This window comes from Panulirus ornatus, chromosome 17, assembly GCF_036320965.1.
Source record: "Panulirus ornatus isolate Po-2019 chromosome 17, ASM3632096v1, whole genome shotgun sequence".
NCBI classification, from domain to species: Eukaryota; Metazoa; Arthropoda; class Malacostraca; order Decapoda; family Palinuridae; genus Panulirus; species Panulirus ornatus.
Window position 1 is genome coordinate 31,682,085 of NC_092240.1, and position 19,528 is coordinate 31,701,612.

The window sequence follows — 19,528 nt, forward strand, 5'->3', positions numbered from 1 at the left end:
TGCTGGATATAATTTGAGTAGTAACTCTCCTATCTTACTTCTTTAGGAAACTCCAACCGTCCCATGAAGTTATGATAAACTCTGGCACATCCAACTATAACATTTATTCACGAGTCCTTTTCAGAGGAGGAATGTTAGTTTATTTCATCACCAACACACCTGTTAACATGCCTCGTGGATCTTCAATCCCCAAACTTTGACGTTACCTTGGGAGATCTGTCTCCCAACAACCACTGCTTTCCTGTTTCGCCTGCTGCTCTCTCAACTCTGTGAACTTCGACTAACTAAATTCCTGCCACGAGGGCGTGATATCCTCTCATCCTCAAGCTGAAGTCCTCTACTTTAAAAGTTCCAGTGTATACCGTCGGGAACAGTTGAATCTTCCCACACAAATGGTGGCGATGGGGCTGGGGAAAGGTAGGGTGGGTAGGAGTGTTTTTGGGGTGGGCGGGAAGAAGCCCTTATAAGCGTTTCCATTCTCAGAGATGTGGAGAAAACAATCCGCCACACTACCCTTATTCCATACCGTCAAGACCACATTGCCAGCATCTGTTTGCCTACCCTCAGTCCCCTACACTATAATTATTCAGTCGTCCCCTCCCAGTTGGCTCATCTGACCACACCTTTATTAGTGTTCCTTACCAACCGCGCTTCATCCTCTGGTTGCCCTCAGTACCCAAGGGCAGGTTATTGTGTCTCCTTAGGTGATGCTTTTATCTCTGCTGAGTGTACAGCAAAGGTTATCGCAGCTGGTGTAGAGGCATATGTTCCCTCTTCCTTTCATATAACACTTATCTCTTCTAGTCCACAGTTCAACTATATCTGCTCTAAAGCCATTCGGGCAAAGGAGCTGGCATATCAGATCTGGGCAAATCTCCCTTTCCACCAACCCCAATTCACTTTTTATCGTCCGAAATCCTCCTGTATATTATTCGTTCTCATGAATGACCCTAACATTCCCTCAACAGGGCCCTGTCTCATCTCTTACTAGTCATATGCCCATCCCAGTAAACAATCGCTTATCGTAGTCTAAAAAACATTTCTAGTATCTCTGAGCACATGAAACGTGCATGAACGTGATGGCTTTCCTCCTCAGCTTAAATTTAAGGAATACGCTTTTTAGCTTACGCCTGTGTTGTTTGCTCATGTTTTAGGCCTCTGCGTAAAAGCTAAAACTTTCCCTTCATCTTAGACGTGCATTGATATAGCGTATCTCAAACACGGGTGACCATTTTAATCCTTCCAGTTATCGATCTGTTTCTCTAACATCGTTTTCAAAGACATCAAATCTTTTAACTTCCATTTTCCTTAAACCTTTTGAATCTGATAGTCTTCTTTATTTAATCAATATAGCTTTCGCAAGGAAAAAACCATCATATCTTATCTCACTCATGTCTGGTTTTCCTCTCTGATGAACTTTGGAAAATATGTAGTAGCCTTTGGTATGTCTCTTCTCCAAACTCCCTTCTTTTGACTTTCGTGTTTTACTCTGTTCTCCCATACTTCTCTCTTCCTCTGAATGACAAATTAACTTCCCTGTTTCCCTAACAAGATCGATGTGCTAAGGATTTTGTCCTGTCTCTTACGCTGTCCTTCCATTTTACCAAAGACTTGCTAACTTTAACAAATAACTAAAAACACTCGTACGCTTAAGATTCCACACTGCCTTCCTCAAATTCTTGCAAATCCTCTCCATTTTCTGTTGCTCAAACTACGCCTCGTCTCGTCTCGTCACAACTGTGACTATAAACTCGGAATGGATCTCTTGGTGGGGAGTAATAAACCTAGTTAAGTTGAATACCTCTACAAACCAGGTTCTTTCTATTTTCCTTTCTAAACCCCCCAGACGACTTCCTCATTTCCTTTGACGGCTCTGTAATTCCACCGCTCAAAACAATAAGCATATTTGGTATCACTGTAACATCTAACCTATCTTGGATATCCCATGCGACATAGATAGCTAAATTTGCTTCTTGAGAAACTGGGAGACCTGTTGAGATGCCAAAAATTCTTCTCTGAACAGTTGTTCGATTATGAAATGGAATGTTTCGTCCCTGTATGTATGAAGAGCTGCTGTCACATCTGGGGACAGACAGCTGGCTGCTTGTGTTCCATGCCATTAGCTAGACCACCACTTGGTATGGCATACCACTGCGTCACAACTGTGTGGCCGCTGGCACATCTGAGCCGTTGCAATGTCTCTCTCTGCTTGTAGGGCTTGGCTTTGGAGCCGCTCCTACACGTCTTTTCAAACGATTACAACCTGTCTATTTATATATGGCATGTTTTCTGTCTCCCAGAAGCCTTACTTTTCCTCGTCTCCCTTTACTTTTCTATTGTTTTAGCCTTTTTTTATTTCATTTAAGGTCCGGACTCTTCTGAATGACCTTAGGCTCCGAAAAAACAAAAAACTTGGAGCTGCCAATAACACTCAGATCATTAACACTACAGAGTTGATACATCAGTAAGAGAGATGGTGTGACGGCACTCAAATCATTAACACTACAGAGTCGATACATCAGTAAGAGAGATGGTGTGACGGCATTGGGACCATCATGCCTCAGGAAGAGTACGAAAGTGTTGTGATGGAAAATCTCGTTGTGTCAATAAGTAGACTAAACTTTTCATGCGTTAGGCCCAACCACATCTGGGGACTCTCAGGTCACCATCGAGGGAACACTTGGGTTCGATGCGTCAAAAAGGATAAATCAACTCGGGGGAATTCCTTTGGTGTTTTACCCATTCATCGTAACACTGTAAAAAAGGATACTCAATCTCTTTAGTTATACAGAGATATGTGAGGTTCAGCATCCTTGCAGTTTTCCTAATTTGTCCAGTGACCCCTAATTAGTCTAGTGTCTTCACTAGCTCATTATATAGGAAATTTCCAGAAAGTGATATTCGATATAATATTCAGAAGGCTGTAGAAAATGTGCTTGAGGATGGATTGATTTGTGCCGGTAATCCCGGCAAAATTTATTGTGCACCCAGTGCTCATCCTGTGAGCGGTAGCGCAAAAGGATTACAGGAGTCACAAAAGGTCTTAGTCAGACCCCAGTGGGTTGATATTACATAACATGTTACAATTCATAACAGGTATTTTATTACGTACATTACATAGTTTCATATGGTAATTTTTATCGACTAGATGCAAAAAGTGGATACAAAATGAGAATTTCAGGTATCTTGATATCAACAATAAGGTGTTGTGACATTTCTGGCAGGGTTTCTTAAGATCTATTCCGAGAAGACTCTATCTTTTCACATGATAAGACATAAAGACTCTATCTCTTCACATGATAACACCTTCTAAGACATAGTGTTCTAGTTTGTGTCCAAATCTTTGACTACAAACTTTACAATTCACTTGATTAACTCTCCAAATAGGTCACCACAAACTTTACAGTTCACTTAACATCTCCAAATAGGTCAAAGCGCCAATAGTACTTGTAGCTTAGTTAACATTTCCAAATGGGTCAAAGCGCCGTTATTACTTATATCCTCGGATTAGTCTACAAGTTACATCATCATGTAATCTGTTGATCTTATTACATTATTACGTTATATATATATATATATATATATATATATATATATATATATATATATATATCCCTGGGGATAGGGGATTAAGAATACTTCCCTGCGTGTCGTAGAAGGCGACTAAAAGGGGAGGGAGCGGGGGGCTGTAAATCCTCCCCTCTCGTTTTTTTTCTTTTAATTTTCCATAAGAAGGAACAGAGGGGGCCAGGTGAGGATATTCCAGAAAGGCCCAGTCCTCTGTTCTTAACGCTACCTCGCTAATGCGGGAAATGGCGAATAGTTTAAAAGAAAAGAAAGAAAAAAAATATATATATATATATATATATATATATATATATATATATATATATATATATATATATATATATATATATATACATGTTTTACTTTGCACATTTCACTGTAATAGAAAATGCTTCTACTTATGCTTATCTGAACTAGTTTTCGTGCTCCAAAGTGGATAGTTAGTTCCTTGCTAATTACAGTTATGAGGCTTCTGATTGACAACCCAATATCATTTTCAACCTCACCATTACAAAGTGCAAGTTTGGGTAAAGCGTCAGCTTTTGTTATGCTCACGGAGGCCTGCCAGGCTGCATATGATAATAGCATGAGGTGGGAAAGAGGGCTTCTATCGGCCATACATGTCTTTGAACTGTGACCTACATGACGACGTCGGTCGGTTGAATCAGGGAGGACCAAAGTAAGAAGCTATGTTAAGAGCCAGGCATTGCGAAGACCATCTCCTGTGCAGTCTCCAACGAAGACGACACACTGTGCTGATTTCGTCAAGCAAAGTGTATTTGGAAAATCTAATCGTCCTAAGGATCTCCAACACGAACGTTAAAGGATTTACACCTGTGCGAAGCCTGAGGGCTTGGAAGGGTTTGGTGCTGGACCAGCTTTCCTTTGACACGGTGAATTCTCTAACATCTCTCACGTAGTCTGTGACGGAGAGGACCTCGTCCCAACCTGTCACTGCGAGTGTTTCCATTTCATGTTCTCTCCCGTTACAAGTAAGAAACCTCAAAAATATATGATGAACTGATGGGACACATGATAAAGGACACCCCTCGTGTGAGGGATTTAAGGGTCACTGTCTTCAACAACTTTAAATTCTCCCAGCATTGTAATGAAGCTGCCAAGAAAGCTAATAGGATGTTCGAATTTATTAACAGAAACCTTACATACAAAAGGTAGGATGAGATATTGCCACTATACCTAAGTCTATTTAGACCACACCTCGAATATGCAGTGCAGCTTTGGGCTCCCCACTTAAGCATGGATGTTCCGAAATGGAAAGCCGTGCAGCGAGGAGCAACTAAATTGATTCCCTCCTTGCATAACAAACCATATAAGGAGAGACTGTGAGAATTAAACTAGTTCTCCCTAAGCAGGAGGCATCTCCGGGGCAGATTAACAAACTGTTTTAAAATACTCATCGGATTTAGCAGTGTCAATATTGAAAGTTTCTTAACAGTAACGCTAGCTTTACCAACAAGAGGAAATGGACAGAACCTTAAAAGCAACCGGGATGATGTGAACTCTTCAAAATATTTTTCTACCAACATTATTGGTGCGTGGAATAAGCTCCCAGAAAATGTTGTTCAGATCAACACCCTTAATATCTTCATGATTAGGCATGATAATCACATGTCACTGTCCGTTACTGAATAATTCATTTAATCAGTCATCATAACATGGGGGTATATCATGCTACCTTCTCATCCACTGATCTCTCCCTGGCCATGATGCGGTAACATACCTACATTGATTAACCCATGTCACCTGCTTTGAGAGAGTAAGAAAGAAATAGTGTATCATTCTTCAACATCAGGAATAATATAGGCATGGCAAGTCGAGAGTTTATCTTTACTATTGTCTTAATAACAAAAAGTGAAGGGATGCATGTCGTTGGTGATGGCATGCATGACATATTCAGGTTCTTCATTCTATCTTATGATTTTCTCAGTACGAATTTCCTTCGGGATTTATTACTCCTGCAAGGTAGTTTTTTTTTTTTTTCTGGCGTGTTGCCAGAGGGAGTGGAGGGTGAGGAGAGAGCCTTTGCTTTGCTATCCTTTTCTTCTACTGCTGTTAAGGGGACTTTATTTATTATTAAGCTCTTACCTTGGGTCTGAGTGGTCTGTGTATCTGTTTAACTGTGTAACTCTCCCTCTACTTCACGTTCAACAAGTCTCTCCAGACTATGTACTCCCAGTCCCTCCACTCCACGTAGTTAATCCCTACAAGTCTGTGTACAACCAGTTCCTCCACTTCGTTCCCTCCACGTCATCCTGCGCTACGTCCATTCGCTTCCACGTACTCTTGTCTCCTCACAGGCTCCTCACCCCACGTACTCTGTCTCTTCACGATGCCCACTCCACGTACTCAGCCCCTTCACAGTACCCCACTCCACATGCACTGTTCTTTAACAGTCCCCACTCGTACTCCCTCCGTTTAAAGTCCCTTACTCCACATACTATGTCCTTTCACAGTCTTCCTCACTCGTACTCTGTCCTCTCACTTTCCCCCCAACTCTGTACACTCTGTCCCTTGACTGTGCTCCCACTCCACTCCATTCCTTTAAGAGTTCCTCCAGCGTACCTTCTCTGAGCCTTCTCAACATTATTTGGTATTTTCAGGTCCTGTATCTCCTACCTCCCATTACTCCCTCTACCCCTTTTTTTCCTCACTTACTTGTCTCATTTCTTCACATTATCAGATAACCTCCTCCTCCTCCTCCTCCTGTACATCACCTGATACATTATATAAGTATAAACCTAAAAAAAACTTTTCCGGCGTCATTCCTAAACGTGCAACATTTTCCTATCCTCCACCCAGCGCTCTAGCCTCGCTCTCCTTCCTTCTTAAGTCTGAGTTATCCCTCCCCATAATATCTCCACCTGTTCCTTACCCTCCACAACTTCTCCTCAGGAATTGTATATGTCCGGCAACTCCGTCAGGCCGGGCGCTCTCCTCGCCTGCCGCTGCTGTAATAATTTACACTTACCCTCTCATCGTTTCCCCTCCCCGCCTGACGGCAGTCATCATCACACATGCAAATATCTCTGGCAGTGTTGATGCTGCCGCCATTATTCTCCCACTGAATCAACAAGAATGCTCCCGTTCTGTGCGGTACTCCACTGAGTTATACAATCATAATGGTACTCGTTATTTATACGTTCTCGCTGCGTGCGACGGGGCGCATGCGCGCTTTTCCCCAACCCCCCCTCACTACGCCCCACACATGAAGGGGAGTGTCATATCCCACCTCTCCACCAGATGTTGCATATCACACAGGGAGTGTCAGACACCCCTCCCGCTATCCAGGTGTCGCATATGACACAGGGAGTGTCAACACTTCCCATTCCCTGCGAGCCACACACACGCCTCTGCGAGTGTCAGAAGGCCCGCGGTGCAGCACTTGAGATAGGCAGCGTCACAGACAGTGTGGTAGTCCTGGAAACGGCACGTTGGTCTGGTCATGACACATGTTTGACACCCACCATACATAACACAGGAACTTCCTCCCTTCCCTGAAACAAATGTGTTTGCCTCAAGAATGAGCTAACCCACCGTATACATGGAGTGAAATACAGTTCGGAAAAGTCGACGTCAATATTCTAGAGATGTTTTGTGGTGATATAGAGTTATAGCAGACGGCCAGGTGGGGCGGCAGTGTTAATGTTGTGGCTGACGGCCGGGTGAAAGGGTGACTGTGTTAATGTTGTGGCTGACGGCCAGGTGGGGCAGCTGTGTTGATGTTGTGGCTGACGGCCGGGTGAGGCGGCTGTGTTGGTATTGTGGCTGACGGTCAGGTGGGGTGGCTGTGTTAATGTTGTGGCTGACGGTCAGGTGTGGTGGCTGTGTTAAAGTTGTGGCTGACGGCCAGGTGAGGCGGCTGTTTTAATGTTGTGGCTGACGGCCAGGTGAGACAGCTGTGTTTATGTTGTGGCTGACGGCCAGGTGGGGCGGCTGTGTTAATATTGTGGCTGACGGCCAGTTGGGGCAACTTTGCTATTGTTGTGGCTGACGGCTAGGTGGGGCAGCTGTGTTAATGTGGCTGAGGGCCAGGTGGGGCGGCTGTGTTAATGTGTGGCATACGATTAGGTCGGTCTGCTGTGTTAACATGTGGTGGCTTATTAATGTGTGGCAGACGACTAAGTTGGTCTGCTATGTTTGGTTGATGATTAGGTAGGGCGAGTGTGTTAATGTGTGGCAGGTGACCAAATGGAGCGACTGTGTTAATGTAAGGTAGATGTTTAAGTGGAGTGGCAGCGTTAATGTGTGGCAGATGAGTAGATGAGGTGGCTGTGTTAATGCGCAGCAGACGACTATGTGAGGCTTCTTTGTTTATGTATGGTAGATGACTAGGTGGGGCGGCTGTGTTAATATGTGGTAGATGACAAGGTGGGGTGGCTGTATTAATGTGTGGTAAATGACAAGATGGGGTGGCTGTGTTAATGTGCGGAAGATGACAAGATGGGGTGGCTGTGTTAATGTGTGGTAGATGACGAGGTGGAGTGGCTGTGTTAATGTGTGGTATATGACTAGGTGGGGCTGCTGAGTTCGTGTGTGGTAAATAACAAGGTGTGGCAACTACACAACAACATGGCACAAACCCCTAACATACCACGGGCACCAAAAAAAAAAAAAAAAAAAATTCTGAAAAATTTGTTTTTATTTTCTCCAAGTATGTTTTTCTTTCTCCAGTTTATTTTGTGCGTTTAACCCGTTCTTCCTTCTTGCCCCACCATTAAAGAGAAAAAAGAAAATGAAGCGGTAGTTTTCAGGTGCAGCTTGCAGACCAGAGCGTAGACCCCGGTTGGCCCTCCTGCTGTCAACAATGACATAGTATGTTCAGTGGCTTGGGTGTCCACCTGGCCCTCACGGGGGCCTGGACCGTGTGAACCGACAGGAACTTCACAGTCCCGAATAACACATGACGCTCACCTCCCTCGCACCGGGGAACGCCACCAGACAGACGTAAATTTCGTTTCCTAGGCAAGATGTTGGCCACGTTTTGCTCTCAGGGCTATCGACCAGTCTACCTGTGGCTTACTACGAGGCTCGACCAACTGGACACGGGATCCATCACGCAAGTTATATCAACAAATGTTGGGAATTTTTTGCTCAGAAGCGTTGTAGTATATCCCGGGTCGGGCAGAACGTGGGCATTTTTCACACGCGAAGATGGCAAGAGTGTCGGTTTTCCTGCTGCTATCGTAAGACGTATGACCTTTCCACTTGTGGTGGGATACGCCAGCCAGTATTACATCACGAGTGGCCAGGCTACAGTCACTGGCTTCGTGTTGGATCACGGGTTCTGCAGAGTCACTGTTTACTGTACAATGGAGCACTGTACGTGTTGATGATGAGAAGACGAAGTGTACAAGGAGTCACTGCATATGAGATGTCAGTGTGCACGTCCTTAGTCACTCTGTGGGAGGAGGCGTTGTACATAAAATAAGGACAGTCCGCGTACCTCGTATAAAGGTAGTGGAAGGGAGATTCATTGTATACTAGGAACGCCACTACACCTAGTAATCACAGTACACAAGGTCAAGTATGAGGGTGGGACATGAGCCATGCCTGACTAACATCAGAGCAGACATCAGAGCAGTCGTGTGTCCCTGGCTCCCGCTGCTCCACTACCCGAGTCTACCGCTCTCATTCCCATCACACCCAGGTTCCCTCATCCGGCCTCCCCTCTCCATCACACCCATGTTTCCTCCTCTCTCCATCACACTCATGTCTCGTCTTTCCACCCATCTTATCACACTCATGTTTCCTAGTCTTTCCTACCCTCTCCATCACACTCATGGTTCCCCATCTTTCCCCCCATCTCCATCAACACATTTCTTCATTTTTCCCCCTTCCCCATCACACCCATGTTTCCTTATATTTCCCCTCTTTCCCCCCAAAATATGTTTCCTTATCTTTCCCCTCACAGTCTCGTCTGTGTTTCTTCACAACACCTTCCCCCACCGTGTTTCTACTTCCACATCTTTCCATCATGGCTCCTCCCTCGTCTTCCGTCCTCATGTCCCCCTCGGGTTTCCACATCTTTCCTCTCCACCCCATCATGCCTCGCTTATTCACAGGCAGCGTTTCTATAAAAGCCCAGCGCTCAATATTCCTCGAGTGTCACCAAGCGCTGGGGTTTGTAGAGCTTAACCCCTTGATCACGACGGTACGACCTTTGAGCACGACTGTACGACGGTAGGACTATAGAGCTCGACTCTTCGACGCTCCTCTTCTTTAGCACGACTGTACGACGCTACTCCTCTCAAGCACGACGATACGGTCCTAGAGCACGACTATACGACGGCACTGTTATCAAGCACGACACATATTTAAGATCGCCAAGGGTCGTCGTAGGCAGAGTTCATATAGCTTGAAGTCCCAGATCCCTTGAGAGGCGACAACGGCACTTGGTAATCTACACTTCTTCCTGTCCTTATATTTCTTCATTAAACTCATTTACTTTCTGCTCATGTAAAGAGAAAACTGTGCTGACTCTCATATCGCGAGGGCGTATCGAATCATTTTATTAATGTTATTCAGTAAAAGAAAAAGAGGCCCGACAGAAAAATATACACTGTGAATTTTCTGGGAGGCTTGTCCTAGTAGCGTTGATTTTTTCAACGATATATTGAAGATATGAATAAAATAAGACCATATCAGTCTAAATGTTAATGAGATATTACATATACATCACATTTCAACCTCCTTGAAATACAGATATAAAAAATCCCTTAACATTTCAATATTTTCAACATTTTTTTATGCCCTTTGCTGTCCACCATTATCAGTAATGATAGGTAAATAGACGACATGCACTGGTGCAGAGTGTACACCTGGAAATCTGAAACAGTTATTCGTCATGATTAACGCGGTTGTGACTGGCAAATGCAGAGGGGGAAGGGAGAGGGGGTGACATGGTGACGATATGATTAAGGGGCAGGGGAAGTATGTGACGCATTCGTGGATAGTTAGCGAGGATGTGTGACGTTCTGCTGATAGGGCGAGGATGTGTGACGTGATTGGGACGGTGCAACTCATGGACGGTTACTAAGGACGTGTGATGTGACGTGACGGCGATTACGGTCGAGGAGGACATTGTGTATGTGACGTGCTGATGGTATGGCTCATGACTTGGTCAGTAGGCACGTGTGACATGCTGACGTAACAGCTTATGATTCATAACACATCGCACACACTAATGTAACGCAGGTAATGTGCTGCTACTCCACAGCCTTGGAGATGCAGGTCACACCATGTAACGAGAGCCAGTTGGGGGAAGGATGGCAGCGCCTGGCTCCTCCTGTGCCACATCCTATGACTGTAACTGGACGTGGGGAAGGACTCCAGTTCTCAGCCGTAATTCCAGATATGTTTCCATTAACCTTAACGGCCTTCTACACTCACGTCCCAGACTCGGATTACAAAACTTGACTGCTCACAAACTGCTGGTAACAGTCAGCGCCAGTTTTTCAAACTTTGCAGGAAAGGTTTGCAAGTCTGTGTCTCCTGGGAGTGAGAGGGACTCAGGATGTGACCTCGCTGCACACCGCACCACCGACGGGACCGCGCGAGTTACCATGCTACAAATTTCGTTGGTGTTTCCGGGTAAAACCGAACATTTCACGAAAGCAGCCTACCTGTCAACCGGTGAAGTGGGAGGAGAGGATATCTTACACTGTGTGGTGAGCTCCGGACCGGTGAGGTGGGAGGGGAGGATATCTTACACTGTGTGGTGAGCTCCGGACCGGTGAGATGGGAGGGGAGGATATCTTACTCAGTGTGGGAGCTCCGGATCGGTGAGATGGGAGGGAAGGTTGTCTTACACTGTGTGGGAGCTCCGGACCGGTGAGGTGGGAGGGGAAAATCTTTCACAGTGAGGGAAGCTATAGAGCGGGAGGGACCTTTATGTTGTAAGAGGATCAACCGGTCAGGTGGGAGACACCTTACATGGTGAAGGGGGAAGACCATGGAAATGCTGAGGTGAGTTACCGATCGGTACATGGTAATGGGAGGTGACGACCGGTAGGGGGTCAATGCACATGGTGACGTCAGGCGCCGCCTCGTAGGGAAGAACTAATGTGCATGGTGGATAGAAGTGCCGACCAAGCAAGGGAGAGGTGCCGAGGGGTTCATGTACAGGGTAAGGGGAAGCCTGACCCAGTCAGTGTATGTGTTGGGTGGTTGAGGCCAACTAGATGGTTGGTGACGAAGCCACAGACCACAACCACCTGTGAGTACCCCACACGGGAATGACCCACTTGGGGTAATCTCCCCCTGCAAGTGCCCTTTATACCACCGCCCCATCTTGGGTTGCTCTTCCTGAAGGAGCCCCATCTGGGAATGCTCCACGTTATGCGCCTGACCTGTTGGTGCTCCATCTGGAAACGTCCCATTTCGGAGTAAACCGCTTTCATGAGACTTACGTGGACTCGGGATTCTTCTTTGTACAGCGAACACGTGACAGGCGAAACACTCCCCCAACCAAGGCCATCTTTGAAGAACGGAAATAGAGTGAGACTGACAGAATGTAGAAATTGATCAAGACCCACAGATGTCTGTAGATATGACTCTCAAATACAGAAAGATAAAGACGAATGGAAGAGAATTCCACAGCTTAACTGTTAGGAAGTGGCCGGTTTCTGTTAAATGTAGTAGACACACGCCTGCATAGGATACAACCTTAGTGACTGGGGACACATTCAAGCAGCTCACTGGAGCAGTGAACAGCGGGAGGGGCAGCTACCTGGTGGCGTGCAATAGTGGGGTAGTTAGGGAGGAGTAATGCTTCGAGGACTGTTGAGTCGCATGGCTTTTGACTCCACTGTCTCGCTAATACAGACGTGGACGGAGTTCCAGAAAGACACTACAGTAACTCCTGATGCACCTCGATCACTCGCTTGTTGTCCACATCGACCAGGTGATAAAAGGCTATAGTTCTGCTTATTCCTCTGGGTTCTACAGTTCATCGATGGCATTTCACTTACATACCGGCTAACCATCACCTCTGACGGCAGTCGCCGAAATGAACAAAACTATGAGGGATACCCGATGTCTCTTACAGATTCTGTTGTCATTATTTTTCACACCAGATTGCTCGTCGTGGCAGCTGTGTACGTTTTGACAGCTGACACGTTGCTGGAGCAGCCAGTCTCTCCGTGCACCTTGCCGCAGACCGTATATGCCGTGGATAATACTCTCCACGTATAATGCTGACACTCCAGCATTCTCTCCGTGTGTCGCCCCAGGATTTGGAACACACGCGAGAAAAATAACTTATACAAGGGAGTATCTTTTGCGTTCGTTCATTCATGCTCGGAAACCGACGGGTCTTTTGAAGGGTAATTTAGCACTCAATCTGTCACGTGAAAAGGTAACGGAAGTCTATTAGCAACCTTCAGCAAAATATCCTACCACTGATGCCATTGATAGTGCAGCACAGCACTGTATAATGATATATCAAAATTCATGCGCCGCTGGGAAGAGTAAGGCTCTGTAAGCCTCGCCTCTCAACTTGTTTACCATCACTGGAGAGGAAGATTTCCATCGGGCAAGCAAGGAACAACAGACGGGAGGGCGGCCGCGGGCGGGGCCTGGGCGGCACAAGGACGGTAGTGTTGGGGCGCTAGACATGAGAAGAGAAGTAAATAGGCAAGGGCAGTGAGGGCGGCAGTTGGTCGGGAAGTGGGCGGTATATAAGGCCAGAGGGTGGCGATAGGCGAAATATGAGCAACATGAGGTCATAGGCAGCGATGGGCGGGACATTGACAGCCTGAGGCCAGGGGAGCTGCGCCCCCGAGCACTAAAACACAACCTTCACCAATGACGCACCAGCAGGACCATGGACGATGATGTGCCGGAGGTCCAGGCGTCTCTCATACCCCAATGATTCGCCCACAACTCAAAGAAAAAGACAATCAACTGGACGGTATTGATCTCAGCAGACAGGGTCCCCAGGGCGAAATCGATCGTTTTTCTTTGTTTACTGAAATAGGGATATTACAGCTAGTTCTCCTGTGACGAGACCCAGACCTGTCGACGACACATGTGTACCTGGGAGAGGACTGTGTCCCCTGGACGATATCTGTGTACCTAGGAGAGGACTGTCCCCTGGATGATATCTGTGTACCTCGGAGAGGACTGTGTTCCCTGGATGATATCTGTGTACCTAGGAGAGGACTGTGTCCCCTGCACTACAGCTGTGTACGTAGGAGAGGACTGTGTCCTCTGTATCACAGTTGTGTACGCATTCAACCAGTGTGCACATTTTTTTTCTTTCTTTTATTTACATTTCCTCACATGGAGTTTTTCCACAGCCAGTCTCGACCAACCGCTCCTATTGAATGTCATGCTAACTTCTTTTATAATGGGGTCATTTGACTTCATCCCCTCACCTGTGGCACCCTCTTTCACCCCTCTCCTGTGGTCCACTCCTCTCCCCTCTCACTTATAGTCCCCAACTCTCACCTCTCACATGTGGCCCCCTACTCTCAACCCTCCCTTTCCCTCGGTCACCAGCTCTCACCCGTCACTTGTAGTCTCACACTCTCACTCCGTCACTCGTGGGCCCCGGCTCTTAGCCTTTCATATGTGGTCCCCAACTCTCACCCTTAAATTGCGGCCCCTTAATCTTGACCTCATCACCGCCACCACCAGCAGCCTCCCACCCACCACCACCACCACCAGCAGCCTCCCACCCACCATCACCACCACCAGCAGCCTCCCTCCCACCACCACCACCACCAGCAGCCTCCCACCCACCACCACCACCACCAGCAGCCTCCCACCCACCACCACCACCACCAGCAGCCTCCCACCCACCATCACCACCACCAGCAGCCTCCCTCCCACCATCACCACCACCAGCAGCCTCCCACCCACCATCACCACACCACCACCACCAGCCTTCCACCCACCATCTGCACCCCCAGCAGCCTCCCACCCACCATCACTACGAGCAGCAGCCTCCCATCCACCATCACCACCACCAGCTTCCCACCCACCACCACCATCAGCCTCCCACCCAACATCACCACCACTAGCAGCCTCCCCACCACCAGCAGCCTCCCATCCACCATCACCACCACCAGCAGCCTCCCATCCACCATCACCACCACCACCAGCCTCCCACCCACCATCACTAGCAGCCTCCCACCCACCATCTCCACCACCAGCAGCCTCCCACCCACCATGTCCACCACCACCAGCCTCCCACTCATCACCACCACCACCAGCCTCCCACCCATCACCACCAGTAGCCTCCCACCCACCATCACCACCACCAGCAGCCTTCCACCCACCATCTCCACCACCAACAGCCTCCCACCCACCATCACCAACATCACCAGCCTCCCACCCCTCACCACCACCACCACCACCACTACCACAGCCACCACCGTCAATATGTGTTCTTGTCACGTTCACTCGGGTTTAGTAAATTGATTCCCTCAGAATAGGAAACTGTTGCAGTTGTTGTTGGGTGGATGAGGTGGCTGGCCAGTGGTGGGGCTCCATGGCTGGCCAGTGGATGGGCGGTGGCCTGTAGTGAATGTGTGGTCTGTGATGGGTGAATGGGTGGTGGGTGGATGGGCGGTGGGCTGTAGTGAATGTGTGGTCTGTGATGGATGGCCAGTGGTGGGTCAGTGGGCGGTGGGAGGTGGGTTGTAGTGATTGTGTGATCTGTGATGGGTAGCCAGTGGTGTGTGGATAGGGGATGGCGTGTACTGAATGGTCTGTGTTGGGTGACCAGTGATGGGTAACCAGAGGCTAGTGACCAGTGGTGGGGTTACTAAAGGTGGTGGTGACCCGAAGTGGGTGGCCTGTGGTGGAAGGTACAGGCGGTCATCGCAGGTGTGTGGTCCGTAGTGGGTACGTGGGGGTACATAGCATTCATGTTGGGGGAGGAGCACCGTACTGTGACCTCTCTATCGTCCGTCGTTTGTTATTCTGTTGGGGTATCGACCCCCCTCTATCTTGTATCTTAAATCAAACTTAATTATTATCTATTCAGCACATAAAAATAATCACTGTGAAGTGTAAACGGAACTCTGATATGTAAATCGTGATAAAGACAGTCGATTCTAACCTCAGCATCTGCTATTTCGTACTACTGATAACAACATCCAGCCCAGGACATCGGCAGAATTCTACACTATTTTGCTCTGAGCGGATTCCTACAATCCAGTCTAATCTTTTTGAACGATGCACTGGGGTATGGATGGTGTGGTGGTGTGGCTTACAGTGCACCCTGGGAATCGGAGCAGACTATTTTTTTTTTTTCCAGTGACGTTCAGCCTAAATACCTTAAGTTCCTCAGTGATTATGGAAGAATCTTTTGGTAATCTTGTTATAGGATATTCATCTCCACTAGCTACAGCAGTGTTGACTGGCCAGAAGTTGTTGTCCAGCGGTAGGTTGCGAGAGATAGGTGACCGACGGATGGCCAGAGGTGGGTGGCAAATAGTGTGTGGATAGAATAGGTGGTAAGTGGTAGTTGACTAATGGCGGGTGTTCAGTGGCGGGTAACTAGCGGTGGCTAGACAGAGGTAAGTGGTCAAGGGTTGGCGGCGGAGAGTCGTGTTTTTATTTCAAACTGAAGACAGTCCTCATCTCCGAGTACTTAGATTATGCTCTGAAGGAGAGCACGAGTGTAGCGGTCAAAGAACGAATCGAGTGAAGTACTTGTCAAGTGTGAGATGGAGAGATTGGATGTTTTGTGGACTGAATGCCAGTAGCCTATGTGAGGGTGAGGCAGAGAGAGAGAGAGAGAGAGAGAGAGAGAGAGAGAGAGAGAGAGAGAGAGAGAGAGAGAGAGAGCGCAACCTGTATCAAAGGTATAAAACCTGACAGCCACTGAAGTGTTGGTTCACTGCGCAGCCATCTCTAACACTTTCGATACCTAGGTGGGTTAGTACATGGTGGCTGCTTACCGCATACTTGATACCTACCACAGAAAAAGAAAGGAAAACTCACAGTTGGCAACTCAAGGTTGGGCCGTTTTGAGACCTGCTTCTTTCCCTACGCGTCGAAGCTTTGGATCTCTCTACTTTCTCATGTCTTTCTCAGTAACTATGAAGTGGCACATTTTAAAAGACAGGTTTTTATACTTCCTGCAACATTTTTAGATACTTTCCCTTGTCTCTTCTTTTTCCCTTTCATAATCTCTGTAATTCAATTAAAGCCTGGCCTTGATGTGGACTATTGTCCGTAACTGGAGCCTCCAACGTAAAAAAAAAAAAGGGTCATGTCCTGCTTCCTCGTCGAACCCCCAACCCGTGCTGAACCTGCTTCCCCGCCCGGCCTCACTGCTGGCCAAGCTTCCTTCCAAGCACTTCCTTAGCTTAAGAGTATTCTTACCCTCCCTGCACTGCCTGCACAACAAGACTGCTGTCCCCTCCCCTACCCTGCACCACCTGCCCTGAGACGTCTCCACCCCTCCCCACCCTGCACCACCTGCCCTGAGACGTCTCCTCCCCTCCCCTACCCTGCACCACCTGCCCTGAGACGTCTCCTCCCCTCCCCCAACCTACACCACCTGCCCTGAGACGTCTCCTCCCCTCCCCCACCCTGCTCCACCTGCCCTGAGACGTCTCCTCCCCCCCCCCACCCTGCTCCACCTGCCCTGAGACAGTCCTCTCCCCTCCCCCACCCTGCACCAAGTACCGTGAGACAGTCCTCTCCCCTCCCCCACCCTGCACCACCTGCCCTGAGACAGTCCTCTCCCCTCCCACACCCTGCACCACCTGCCCTGAGACAGTCCTCTCCCCTCCCACACCCTGCACCACCTGCCCTGAGACAGTCCTTTCCCCTACCTCACCCTGCACCACCTGCCCTGAGACAGTCCTCTCCCCTCCCCCAACCTGCACCACCTGCCCTGAGACGTCTCCTCCCCTCCCCCACCCTGCACCACCTGCCCTGAGACAGTCCTCTCCCCTCCCACACCCTGCACCACCTGCCCTGAGACAGTCCTCTCCCCTCCCCCACCCTGCACCACCTACCCTGAGACAGTCCTCTCCCCTACCTCACCCTGCACCACCTGCCCTGAGACAGTCCTCTTCCCTACCTCACCCCTGCACCACCTGGCCAGACAAGACAAATAAGGCGGGGTCGCCATCCTCACGAAGCCCTGTGTGTCGTCTTTCTATAACTTCCAACATTTTTCCTTAGCAAGTGAACATCTTTGTGTCAGGACTTCTTCATGATACGAAAAAACATAACTGGAAAGACATGTTAAACAAATGAAAGCCGGAGGGAAGTTTGGAGTCAGTTTAGGTGAGGTAATATAAACTTTGGATGCGCTGGATCACGAGTCTTGTACGAGGGCGAGTGTCAGGAGCCAGCGGAGTAGGGAACCATGGCTGCTGGAGAACTCTCGGCGACGCCAAGTCAGACATCGGCTGAAACGCTGAGGATGGAATCCCGTCACGTGGCTTAGAGAAGTATGGAAATCAGGAGGCAGTAAGAACGTAGGTTCATTCCTGCACCACCTGCCCTTGAGTCATTCTCTTTCCCCTTCCTTGAGGAACTGTCTCCTTGCCTCTCCTCCCTACAGCATGTACACCGACAACGCACCAGACACACATCAGGTGAAGTCATTCCTAAGCAGCAGTTTGCACCTCTTTTGTAGATATTACGACCGTCATCTTCAGCCAACGGACACCATCCATTAGTATCTGACATATTCTTAAAACCATAGAAAAATCTATCAGCTGAATAGTATTATCGAAAAACTTTCCGACCTTGTAAAGGTCACAGGGAACTTGAAAGCTTGAAAGTTTAACCGCAAGATTCAACTTTACATTCAGGGCGTCATCACGTCTTATGTCATCGTACCACAGAAGGAGGCAGGTCTCGAGGCTCCACTTCACTGGAGGCTCTTGCCGCTCCTAAATCACAGGCTGTTGACAAGCTGCATATGACCCTGTGTCACGAGGACGAACAATAGGAGTCTGGGAGAGCCCGTGGGGGCCAGTGACGACACAACGAAATACACAACTGTTAAACTCGAGCGGCGGCTCTAGGAATTCTCACAAAAGTTTGGGAGAGGATTAACGAGTTGGAATATTGTTAAACCCCGTCGTTATTTTTGAGTCTCTTATGTGCTGTGTTGACCTTTCTTGCAAGCACTTTCATGATTGTTACGTCTGATGTAATATGTAGCGTACTTCATCTTCGGAGAGACGAATGTCTTTTCTGTCTGATGTTGTCAGGTACACCCCCGAGAGAGAGAGAGAGAGAGAATAAAGCAATCAGGTCAGTCAGAGTCATTTGATGGGGGTTTAACCTGATCCAGTCCCTTGACCTGGACTTTCAACCAAACATCACCCTCAAACACGGCGGCAGAGCAAGGTCGTTGTCAGGCAAATATCACCTTTAATCACGGCAGTAATCTTCAGGATGGTGTCACCAAATATCATCCTCTAACATAGCAGCAAAGGGTAGCATGTTAGTCATACGCGTCATCCTTCAATATGATCGTATAGCAAGATCCTGTGTTAGCCACACATCATCCTCCAGCCTGGCAGAAGAGGATGACGAGTGTTAGCCACTTATCACCCTCCAGCATGGCAGCTGAGGACGGCCACTGTCACCCATACATTACCCTCCTAAACGGCACCTGATGATGGCCAATGTTAGCCACACGTCATCTTCCAACATAGCACTTGAGGATGACTAATGTCAACCACACATCATCCTCCAACATGGCAGTAGAGGATGCCCCACATCACCCTCCAACATGTCAGTACAGGATAGCCATTGTCAACCAAACATCAACTTTAAGCCACACTTCCCTTGCTCACTGTGCCACACACCATTTTTATATTCCTGGTACATTTGAGCCAGGAGACAGTTATACACCACTGTCCTAAGCCATTTCTTTTTTTTTTTCGTTTTTGAATCATGAACGTCAGAATTTCGAATCAGTGTGACGTCCAAAAATACAACCGAGTCTCTTTTG